The following is an 11,220-nucleotide window of genomic DNA, read 5'->3' as shown; positions in this document are numbered from 1 at the left end:
AAAACTCTGGTAGTATTTTATATATTATGCTTTGTATGTTGTTCAGTATATTTCTATGCAAAACAAGAGGAATTTCAATACACATCAGTATATTCACAGTTGAAACCAGATATTTACATACACTTTATGGAAAACACAAGAACATTTTTTTACTGTACAACATCAATTTAGAGTAAACTTGTTTTGTTTTGGTTAAATAAGTATTGAAATATATTTTGAATTAGTTAAATGTCAGAATAAAGAGAGACAGAGCTGTCTATTTTTTTATCACTTTCATCAAATTTAGGAGTACATGTACACTAAGTTTATTGTTAATTAATAAGAAAACTCCAGACATTTCCATTCTGAGCTGAAGAAGCTTCTGATAGGTTCGTAGAGTCCATGTGAGTAAATTGGTGGCACACCTGTGGATGCATATAAGGCAAAACACAGAGCCTGTTTCTTTAACATGGGAAAATCAAGAGATGTCAACCAAAACACCTGGAAAAGAATTGTGGAGCTCCATAAATGTGGCTCAATTTTATATACAATTTGGTGCCATTTGCAATTAAGAAATACAGATAGTTTCTCTCTTTACTCTTAAAGTTAACAAATATGTTTTTATATTTATCAATCTAAAAAAATTAAACATTTAGTCTGATTTGATGTTACAATTAAAAAAGTGTTTTTATCTGAAGAGTATGTAAATATCTGGTTTCAACTGTATATTTGATGATGTTGGTGTTTGGCTTGATTGTCAGCACAAAGAGGGAGAGAGAGGAACAAAGAGGGAGAGAGAGAATGAGGACAGCACAGAGATGGAACAAGAGCAGGTGAGACACACATGTTAGTCAAATGGTTGTTTACCAAAAGTATCACCGTATCATAGGTACTCATGTTTCTCGTACCTAGTGTTTCTTTTTAGGTTTGTTATTTTTCAAATTCTATATTTATTAAGTTATGCAGGCTTGTTTGCACAACAAGGCTAAATAATTATATAAACTTTTCTCAATCTAAATAGTGTTCTTTGGTAGAATTAAAAAATAAGTGTAGTGCAGGTCTATGATGATTTTTAGTGCTACTATCATCTAGTTCTGAGTCTTGTTCTGTCTTGGTTAAGTCCTCAGTAGTCCTGATTTTGAACTGTTGTAGTCCTGTTTTAATTCCGGATCAGTTCTTGGTCTGGTTGAATTGGGGTTTAGTCCCTGTGTCTTGATACAGCCCTGATTTTGTTCTGCCTTGCTGCTTAATTAAAAACCTAGCTTAAGGTGTCCTGCATATGTGATATATTTTTTTCCTATATGAAGTCATTCTTTTTTGAACAAAACTCAAAACAGAGCCTGTTAATCTTTCAGTCATTTCTACACCCCCCCCCCCCAAAAAAAAAAAAAAAAAAAAAAAAAATCCCACATGCATACTACCCTTTAGGGCTAAGCCCCAGGTGTTTCAAATGTCTGGCTCCGTCTCTGCTTCCCACCTGCAGTCAGTAGACCCAGTGAGGGAAATGTGTGGGGTGAATGCATCCATACAACTATTTTGTTCTTCAGTGAGTGAAATCACAAGCACAGCAAATGTAAAGCTTCAAAATAAATATTTCACAGTTAGTTTATCATTTTCAACTCTGTGTCTGTGAAGGTACTAAGTCATCCAGGTCATCGTAGTCACTCCCTAATTTATAGCCAAAGTATTCACTCATTGTGTCTTTATTGTTTCGCTAGCCTAGCTTAGATCGTAGCTGACTCGCTAGCACCATGGCCTCTTCAACCTGTCCCTCCTGCACTTTTCTGCTCATTGTGTCAGATGTTTAGTTACTCCTCGGCCTCCTTTAGTAGTAATGATACTTGTAACAAATGTAGCATATTTGCAGCTCTGGAGGCCAGGATTACTGAATTGGAGACTCAGTCAGAGACCCTTCATTCACCCTTAGCTAGCCAGGCCCCTATACGCAGTGAAGCCGAAGATAGCGTAGGCCCCGCTAGCTGTTTCCCAGCAGACCCCAAGCAGCTGGGGAAAGAGGGCGGCTGGGTGACGGTGAGGAGGAAGAATAGTCTTAAACAGAAGCCCCAGGTACACCACCAACCTGTTCATGTGTCTAACCGTTTTTCCCCACTCGGCGACACACCCGCCGGGGGTCAAACTCTGGTAATTGGTGATTCTGTTCTCAGACATGTGAAGCTAGAGACACCGGCAACCATAGTCAATTGTCTTCCAGGGGCCAGAGCAGGCGACATTGAGGGAAATTTAAAACTACTGGCTAAGGGTAAACGTAAATTTAGTAAAATTATAATTCAATTATAATTGCATTAATGACACCCGGTTACGCCAATCGGAGGTCACTAAAATCAATATTGAATCGGTGTGCAACTTTGCCAAAACAATGTCGGACTCTGTAGTTTTCTCTGGTCCCTTCCCCAATCAGACCAGGAGTGACATGTTTAGCCGCATGTTCTCCTTAAATTGCTGGCTGTCTGAGTGGTGTCCCAGAAACGATGTGGGCTTCATAGATAATTGGCAAACCTTCTGGAGGAAACCTGGTCTTGTTAGGAGAGACGGCATCCATCCCACTTTGGATGGAGCAACTCTCATTTCTAGAAATATGGACAAATTTATTAAACCCCCCAAAATATGACTATCCAGAGTTGGGACCAGGAAGTAGAGTTGCAGTCTTACACGCCTCTCTGCAGCTTCTCTCCTCCTGCTACCCCCCCAAAAACCCACAGGGTTTTTGGGGGGGTAGCAGGAGGAGACTGATTGTGTCAGCTCCCAAAAAGACAAAAAACAAACTAAAAACCAGCAACAAACAACTTAAACATAAACTGTAGGAGCCATAATTGAATATATTGAATGTTTTGATGATCACTGGGTTTTCATTTGTTTTGGTTGTTATGGTGAGGTGTAATGGGAGTCACGTGGGTGCTAGCGGTGACATTAAGAGGGCGTTGTCAGTCTGTCATTCACTGGTTTTGATTTTGACAGAGGAGGGCTGGGTAGCCGTAGTTTTTGTTGACCGCTTCACAACATGTTTTGTCTTGTCATATTAGAGCCTGTGACATTGTAAGAGTCTAAATCGCGATATGACATTACTTTGTAAACAGTTTAATAAACAAGCGAACAATTCCACCATTTGCATTATTGCGTAAACTTGACAGCGCGTCAGGCAAATAGGCGGGCTTCATCCCCGGCCTCTAGCGACTGTGGAAGTCGCTACATCTTTAGTCAACAAAAAACGGCATTCTGGAGAAGCAAGCCGCAAGCAGGATCAAAGAAATCAGATCAAGGAGCCATGAAAGACGCCAAGTAAGTGCAGCGCATCTAAATGAGTGAGCCAGCAGCACGGACACACCTGACGCAATTCTGAGGAGCGCAGGTAAGAATACCTGTGCATGTCTGGTTTTGGAAAAGGAAGCCACATTGCATTAGCGCTGAGATGTTTCAAGAAGAGACACTGAATGGAATGAATGTTGGTTAAATGTGCAACGTTTTTGGCTGTGCTCTTGGATTGATGTCTGCGCTGTGTCTTATTAATTATGCTGCTTGGATGACGTTCAAATGGACAATTAAAGTGCCGTTACGTTGAAAGGATTTTATGGTCAAACTCTATTGTGGCTTCCAGTGGATGTGTTTTAATGGATGATCACTGAGGATTAAAATAATTAAAAAAAAAAAAAAATCGAACAAACAAACGGGGAAAGTCATGAGTCAAACAGGTGGTGATGATTGTTCCTCTAATGATTTGGGGGGAAAGAGAGAAAGAAAAATGACTGGAAAGGCATTGTTGAATAAAATCGAAAAGTTACAAAATGAATGCAAAACATATGTCAATAAAATGAAAGGACTAATACAAAAAATGAAAGAGCTAATGCAACACATGAAAATCTTTCTCAAATTAAGCAGTATGTGGTGGATTTAAAAGCACTGTGTGAAAAGGCTTCAAGTTCACATGTTGAGGTGTTGCCTTTGGTGCCAGAGGAAGAAGTAATAAAACAAGAGGAATGGTTTTCAAGTATCATGAAATACACCAATGTGTTTTTAAATGAAATTCAAAACTGGATAAATCAAAGAGAACAAAACCCTGCTGTTTGTCCAAAGCAAATCAATTTATTGGAAAACAATGTTGCATCAAATACTGAGATAGAAGTGGAGGATGATATCAAGCCAAGTGATAGTGTTTCTAATGTTGAAAGCCACAAAACTTCTTCATCAAGATCATCAACTTCATCTGTTCGTATGAAAGCTGAGGCAGAGTTGGCAGCTTTAATGATAAAGCAGAAGTTATTGGATGAAAAACATGTACTGGAAGAAGAGGAGGAACGTCTTCGTAAAAGAAAGGAAAGGCTAAAGTTGGACACTGAAATTGCTGAAAAAATGGCAACAATAAATGTCCTTAAAGCTCAAAGTATAGCAAGCAAAAAAGGATCTTCAAAAGTTTCAGATGGAATGAATTCGTACATTTCCAATGAAAGATCTAAACAAACCCTTAATGTTGATGCATTGGAATTTATACCTCACATTTCTGCAAAACAAAATTCATTGACTAATGCTGAAACTCAAACTAGGAGAAAAGAAAAAACCCAGGAATGTGTCATGCAACAAGCAGTGTTGACTGAATCTTCTCAAAATAAGCATCCTCGACAATATTCAGTTATTCCTTCAAACCCATCTGATGCAAATGGACAAAATGACTGTCATACAAATGGTATGGTGGAACTGGAACCACAAAATGATGTTATTGGAGTAATGACTAAACAAAATGAAATAACAACACTCTTAATCCAACAACAAAGCCTCTTTTCTTTACCAAAGAGAGAAATACCTCATTTTGATGGAGATCCACTTCAATATTATTCATTTATTAAAGCATTCGAGAATGCAGTTGAGTGCAATACGAAAAATAACAGTGATCGTTTATATTTTTTGGAACAGTACACAAGAGGCCATGCAAAGGAATTGGTGAGAAGCTGTCAACAAATGAACTCAGATCGTGGTTATCGCAAGGCAAAATCACTGTTAAAAGAGCACTATGGCGATGAACAGAAGGTCGCAGCTGCATATCTGGACAAGGCACTTTCATGGCCATCGATTAAAACAGAGGAAGTAAAAGCTCTTCAGAACTACAGTTTGTTCCTCAGGGGATGCTGTAATGCAATGGAGGAGGTGCAGCATCTGAGTGATTTGGATATGCCTTCTAATATGGTGAACATTATTAAAAAATTGCCATATAAATTTAGGGACAGATGGAGAAGCCATGTTTGTGACCTGCAAGAAAGGCATAAAAGAAGAGCCAAATTTATGGATATTGCAGACTTTTTGGAGAAGCAAATAAGAATATTAACTGATCCTGTATTCGGTAATATTCAAGATTCTCCGCTTTCTTTACCAACTAAAGGAATGAGTAAACCCAAGTATCAAGGCAGACCTGGAAATAAAGGAACAAGCTTTGCCACCACTATGCAAGCTGTGGAGAGTACACCTAAGCCTGCGGAAACGGAAATGAAAAATAATCAGGTTGGAAGGAACGTCTGTATTTGTTGTGGAGGAAGACACATGTTGGACGTATGTGCACAGTTGGGAAAAATGGCTCATGAGAAGAAGATAACCTTCTTAAAGGAAAATGGCATCTGTTTTGGCTGCTTGTGTATAGGACACATCAGTAAAGATTGCCGTAAGAGGATTTCCTGTTCCAAATGCAGCCGGATGCATTCTGCACAAAGAAAGTTCACCTTCTGAAAGGACCGACAGGAACGCGCAGCCGCATGTGAGCACATTGGTGTCGAGTGGTCTTACAGGGGCTGGAGACCAGGACTGTAAACTGCCCATTGTGCCTGTCCAAATAAAGTCAAAGAAAGGAAGCAACATTATTACAACATATGCTTTTTTGGACCAAGGGAGCACAGCAGTTTTCTGCACTGAGAGTCTGATGCGCAGACTACACCTTGAGGGAAGGAAAGGAAACATCCTCCTCAGAACCATGGGCCAAGAAAGAATTGTGAGCAGCAACACTTTATCAGGACTGGAGGTTGCCGCTTTTTGTGGTGACGAATTTCTGGAGCTGCCAAAAGTATACACACAGGAGTCCATGCCTGTACATAAAGGAAATATTACAACACCAGGAGATATTGAAGGATGGGCACATTTAAAACACATAAACTTGCCTCAAATAAATGCAGGAATCGAGCTTCTGATTGGAACCAACATTCCTAAAGCCTTGGAACCTCTGGAAGTGGTGTGTAGTGTTGATGGAGGACCGTATGCCGTAAGGACAAGGCTTGGCTGGACCATCAATGGGCCACTTTCAGGAAACTGTGAAGCTACAGGTGATCAGAAGCATCCACAAGTTACAGTCAACAGAGTTTCTGTTGTGACCCTGGAGGAGCTTTGGCAGCAACAGTTCAAGAACGACTTTCCTGAGAGTAAAGTTGATGAGCAGGTTGGATTGTCAAGAGAGGATCAGAGATTTCTGGAAATAGTGACTAACTCTGCCAAATATGTGGGTGGTCATATCCAGATAGCATTACCTTTTCGGAATGCCAGTATCAGTATGCCAAACAATAAGAAAGTTGTTCAACAACGTCTGCGCTTTCTAAAAAAGAGATTTGAGAGAGACGCTGTGTTTCATACTGAGTACAAAGTCTTCATGAATGAGCTCCTGGCTAAAGGTTATGCTGAAAGGGTCCCAGAAGAGGAGATCGATCGCAATGATGGCAAGCTGTAGTATATACCACACCATGGTGTTTACCATCCGACCAAGAAGAAACTCAGAGTTGTGTTTGACTGTGGAGTGAGTTATCATGGAACATCTTTAAACTCCCAACTCTTACAAGGACCTGATCTTACAAGCTCTTTAATAGGAGTGATCACAAGATTCAGGAAGGAGCCAGTTGTAATTATGGGAGATATTGAATCCATGTTCCACCAAGTCATGGTTCCAGCTGAGGATAAAGATCTATTGAGATTTCTCTGGTGGCCTAAAGGTGATCTGGAACAACCAACATCTGAATACAGGATGAATGTACATCTCTTCGGAGCAACTTCATCACCAAGTTGCGCCAACTTTGCACTCAGAAAGTGTGCAGCTGACTTTGGAGATCTCTACAGTGAGGAAGCTGTGAAGACGTTGTTGCACTGTTTTTATGTGGACGATTGTCTGGTGTCCGTTGGAACTGATGAGGAAGCAGTGTTAATGTACCAAGAGTTGGTTTCTTTGTGTGCCAAAGCAGGATTTCTGCTCAAAAAGTGGATCACCAACAAGACTGGAGTGCTGGAATCCATTCCTGAAAGTCACAGAGCAACAGGCATGAAAGAGTTGAACATGGAATTGGATTCCTCAATGATCGAGCGAGTTTTGGGTGTGGAGTGGTGCATAAAATCAGACTCCTTTAAGTTCAAGATTGTGCTTAAGGACAGACCACTCACCAGAAGAGGAATCCTTTCAATTGTCAGTTCTATCTATGATCCTCTTGGAATGCTAAGTCCTGTGGTCTTAACTGCTAAGAAAATCCTAAGAGATCTATGCCAGGAAGGAATCGGCTGGGACGATAATGTACCAGAGCTGTTTTCCAAAAGATGGTTAACATGGCTCCAGCAGCTTCAGCTATTGAGCAAGTTTGAAGTGAGTCGTTGTCTGAAACCTGATGGATTTGGAGAAATCACGAGTGCTCAGTTGCATCATTTCTGTGATGCCAGTGAGGATGGGTATGGAACAGTGACCTATCTGCTGATTGAAAACATCTGTTCAGAACGACACTGTGCGTTTGTTATGGGAAAGGCTCGTGTTGCTCCTCTTAAATCCGTTACCATCCCGAGAATGGAGCTCATTGCAGCAACCATGGCCAGTCGATTGGATGTACTCTGGAGGAAAGAGCTGCAGATGGAACCTCTGGATTCTGTGTTTTGGACAGATAGTGCTTCTGTTCTTAAATACATCAGGAGTGAGACTTCAAGATTCAAGGTTTTTGTGGCCAACAGAGTTTTACAAATCTTAAGAGTTTCATCTTCCTCACAATGGAGATATGTGGACACTGCCAGTAATCCAGCAGATATGGCCTCAAGAGGAGTGAAAGTCGACGTTTTTATGAAGCATACAAAATGGTTGTCCGGGCCTCAGTATCTTCTACAATCTAGGAGTGAATGGCCTGTCTACCCAGATGACATCAGTCTACTTGCATCTGATGATCCTGAGGTAAAAACAGTTGCCACAGTGAGTGTTGAGCAAGCTGGAGAAAATTCTGTTACTCGCTTGTTTAAACATTTTTCCACCTGGACACGTCTTAAGAAGTCAGTGGCATGGCTGTTAAAATTTAAGGACTTGCTTCTGTCCTTTGTGAAGAAAAGGAGAGAATTGTGTTCAAGCTTACCACAGTCAGAGGTCAGCAAAGAGCAACAGAGATCATTTGTGGAAGAGAAGCTGAGGAATTTCAAGAGGACATCTGTGATTAAGAATCTTACAGTGGAAGATCTGGACAAAGCTGAGGTTGTCATTATCAAGTTCTGTCAGAGGATGAGATTTTCCTTGGAGCTTGTGAGTCTGGAGAAGGGACAACCCATTATAAAATCAAGTCCTCTAAGAAGACTCTGCCCACAGCTGCAAGATGGAATTCTCAGAGTGGGTGGGAGACTCAGTAGATTATTGATGCCGGTTGAGGTGAAACATCCCATAATACTAGCAAAGGATCAACACATTTCCGAGCTCTTGCTTAGACACATACATCAGGAAGTTGGACATGGTGGTCGTAACCACATGCTGTCTAAGCTAAGAGAAAAGTACTGGTTGATTGGAGCTAGTACAGCAATAAGAAAAGTGTTATCTAAATGTGTCATCTGTCGACGTCTTAATGCTCCACCAGTGAATCAACAGATGGCGGATTTGCCTAATGAAAGAATCACTCCAGATGAACCTCCATTCACGCGGGTGGGAGTAGATTACTTCGGACCCTTCAGTGTGAAAAGTAGGAGGAGCGTGGTGAAGAGATACGGTGTTATATTCACCTGCCTTGCTATCCGTGCTGTTCACATTGAGGTTGCTCCATCACTGGATACTGACTCTTTCATTAATGCATTCGGACGTTTCAATGCAAGAAGAGGTCAGGTTCGAGAACTGCGTTCTGACAACGGAACCAATTTTGTAGGTGCTGAACGTGAACTTAGAACTGCCATTGAACATTGGAACCAGGCGAAAATCAATGACGTCTTTCTGCAAAAGGGAATTAAATGGACCTTTAATCCACCTGGAGGTTCACATCACGGAGGAACCTGGGAGCGACTGATAAGACTGGTTCGCAAAGTACTTAATTCCATAATGAAAGTACAAAACCTGGATGAAGAAGGTCTTCATACAGTACTTTGTGAGGTTGAAGCCATCATTAACAGCCGCCCAATTACCAAAGCCTCAATGGATCCTAACGACCTGGAAGCTTTGACCCCTAATCATCTTCTTCTGTTAAAGACCTCACCAATATTACCACCAGGATTATTCCATTCCACTGATATGTACACACACAGAAGATGGAAACAAGTCCAATACATGTCTGACTTGTTTTGGAAAAGATGGGTGAAGGAATACCTACTACAGCAACAGGAACGTCAGCGATGGATTGGAGTAAAAAGGAATCTCATCGTGGGAGATCTGGTTCTCATCATGGACAGTTCGGCACCTCGAAACTCTTGGCCAATGGGACGTGTGATAAAGACTTTTCCGGACCGAAGAGGATTCGTTCGTCAAGTTCGGATTAAGACTCAGACTAGTTGCCTGGATCGACCTATTACCAAACTGTGTTTACTGCTGGAGGCAGATCACAGTTAAAGACTTCTGGGTCCAATTATCAGACTTTGATTGTATTTGGACATAAAATGTCTCTCATTTTTCTTTAAAGAAAGACTTTGATTACCTATAGGATTCCTGTGGGTAATATTGAAATACAGTAAATGATTGACTTTTCTCTGCATGTTTTATGTCTCCTACTTGGTTAATTATGGGTAATTATTAGAAGGATCCTAATAATTAGGGGCTGGTGTGTAGGAGCCATAATTGAATATATTGAATGTTTTGATGATCACTGGGTTTTCATTTGTTTTGGTTGTTATGGTGAGGTGTAATGGGAGTCACGTGGGTGCTAGCGGTGACATTAAGAGGGCGTTGTCAGTCTGTCATTCACTGGTTTTGATTTTGACAGAGGAGGGCTGGGTAGCCGTAGTTTTTGTTGACCGCTTCACAACATGTTTTGTCTTGTCATATTAGAGCCTGTGACATTGTAAGAGTCTAAATCGCGATATGACATTACTTTGTAAACAGTTTAATAAACAAGCGAACAATTCCACCATTCGCATTATTGCGTAAACTTGACAGCGCGTCAGGCAAATAGGCGGGCTTCATCCCCGGCCTCTAGCGACTGTGGAAGTCGCTACATAAACAATCACAAAGAAAGAACAATACAGTATCAGCGGCAGCATCAGTGGCAGTAATTTTTCACACCAGCCTATTAATCAACCAAAGACCAAGACAGACTTCTAATTCATTTGAAAGCCTGATGCTGAGCCTTGTCCACCCCAGCTGTAAAACTCAGAAACCAGTCTTACTTGTTATCATCTATCGTCCACCTGGGCCTTACACAGAGTTTCTGTCTGATTTCTCAGACTTTTTATCTGATTTAGTGCTCAGCTCAGATAAAATAATTATTGTGGGTGATTTTAACATCCATGTAGAAGCTAAAAATGACAGCCTCAACATGGCATTTAATCTGTTATTAGACTCAATTGGCTTCTCTCAAAATTTAAAAGAACCCACCCACCACTTTAATCACACTCTAGATCTTGTTTTAACATATGGCATAGAAACTGAACATTTAACAGTGTTTCCTGAAAACCCTCTCCTGTCTGATCATTTCCTCATAACATTTACATTTACAATAATTGATTACACAGCAGTGGAGAGTAGACTTTATCACAGTAGATGTCTTTCTGAAAGCACTGTAACTATGTTTAATAATGTAATCCACCCACTGTTATCATCTTCAATGCCCTGTACCCAGTGGCGGTCCTTATGCTACACGTAAAAGAGAGAGCTTATACTACAGTGAAAGCCCCAAACTGAGCAGCAATGAGACTTCCAAGAGTGAGGAAAACCCCACCGGCTGATGTGACTGTCCAACACCTACTTGAAAAAGGTGTTACCTTTGCTATGGGAACTAAGACAGGAAGGTAGCAACTGTTTGCCCCTCCTGTCATATGCCAACATGCCTCGAGCGA

Source organism: Neolamprologus brichardi, chromosome 10 (assembly GCF_056152115.1).
Source record: "Neolamprologus brichardi isolate AB-2024 chromosome 10, ASM5615211v1, whole genome shotgun sequence".
Lineage (NCBI taxonomy): Eukaryota > Metazoa > Chordata > Actinopteri > Cichliformes > Cichlidae > Neolamprologus > Neolamprologus brichardi.
Note: the sequence above shows the minus strand (reverse complement) of the source record.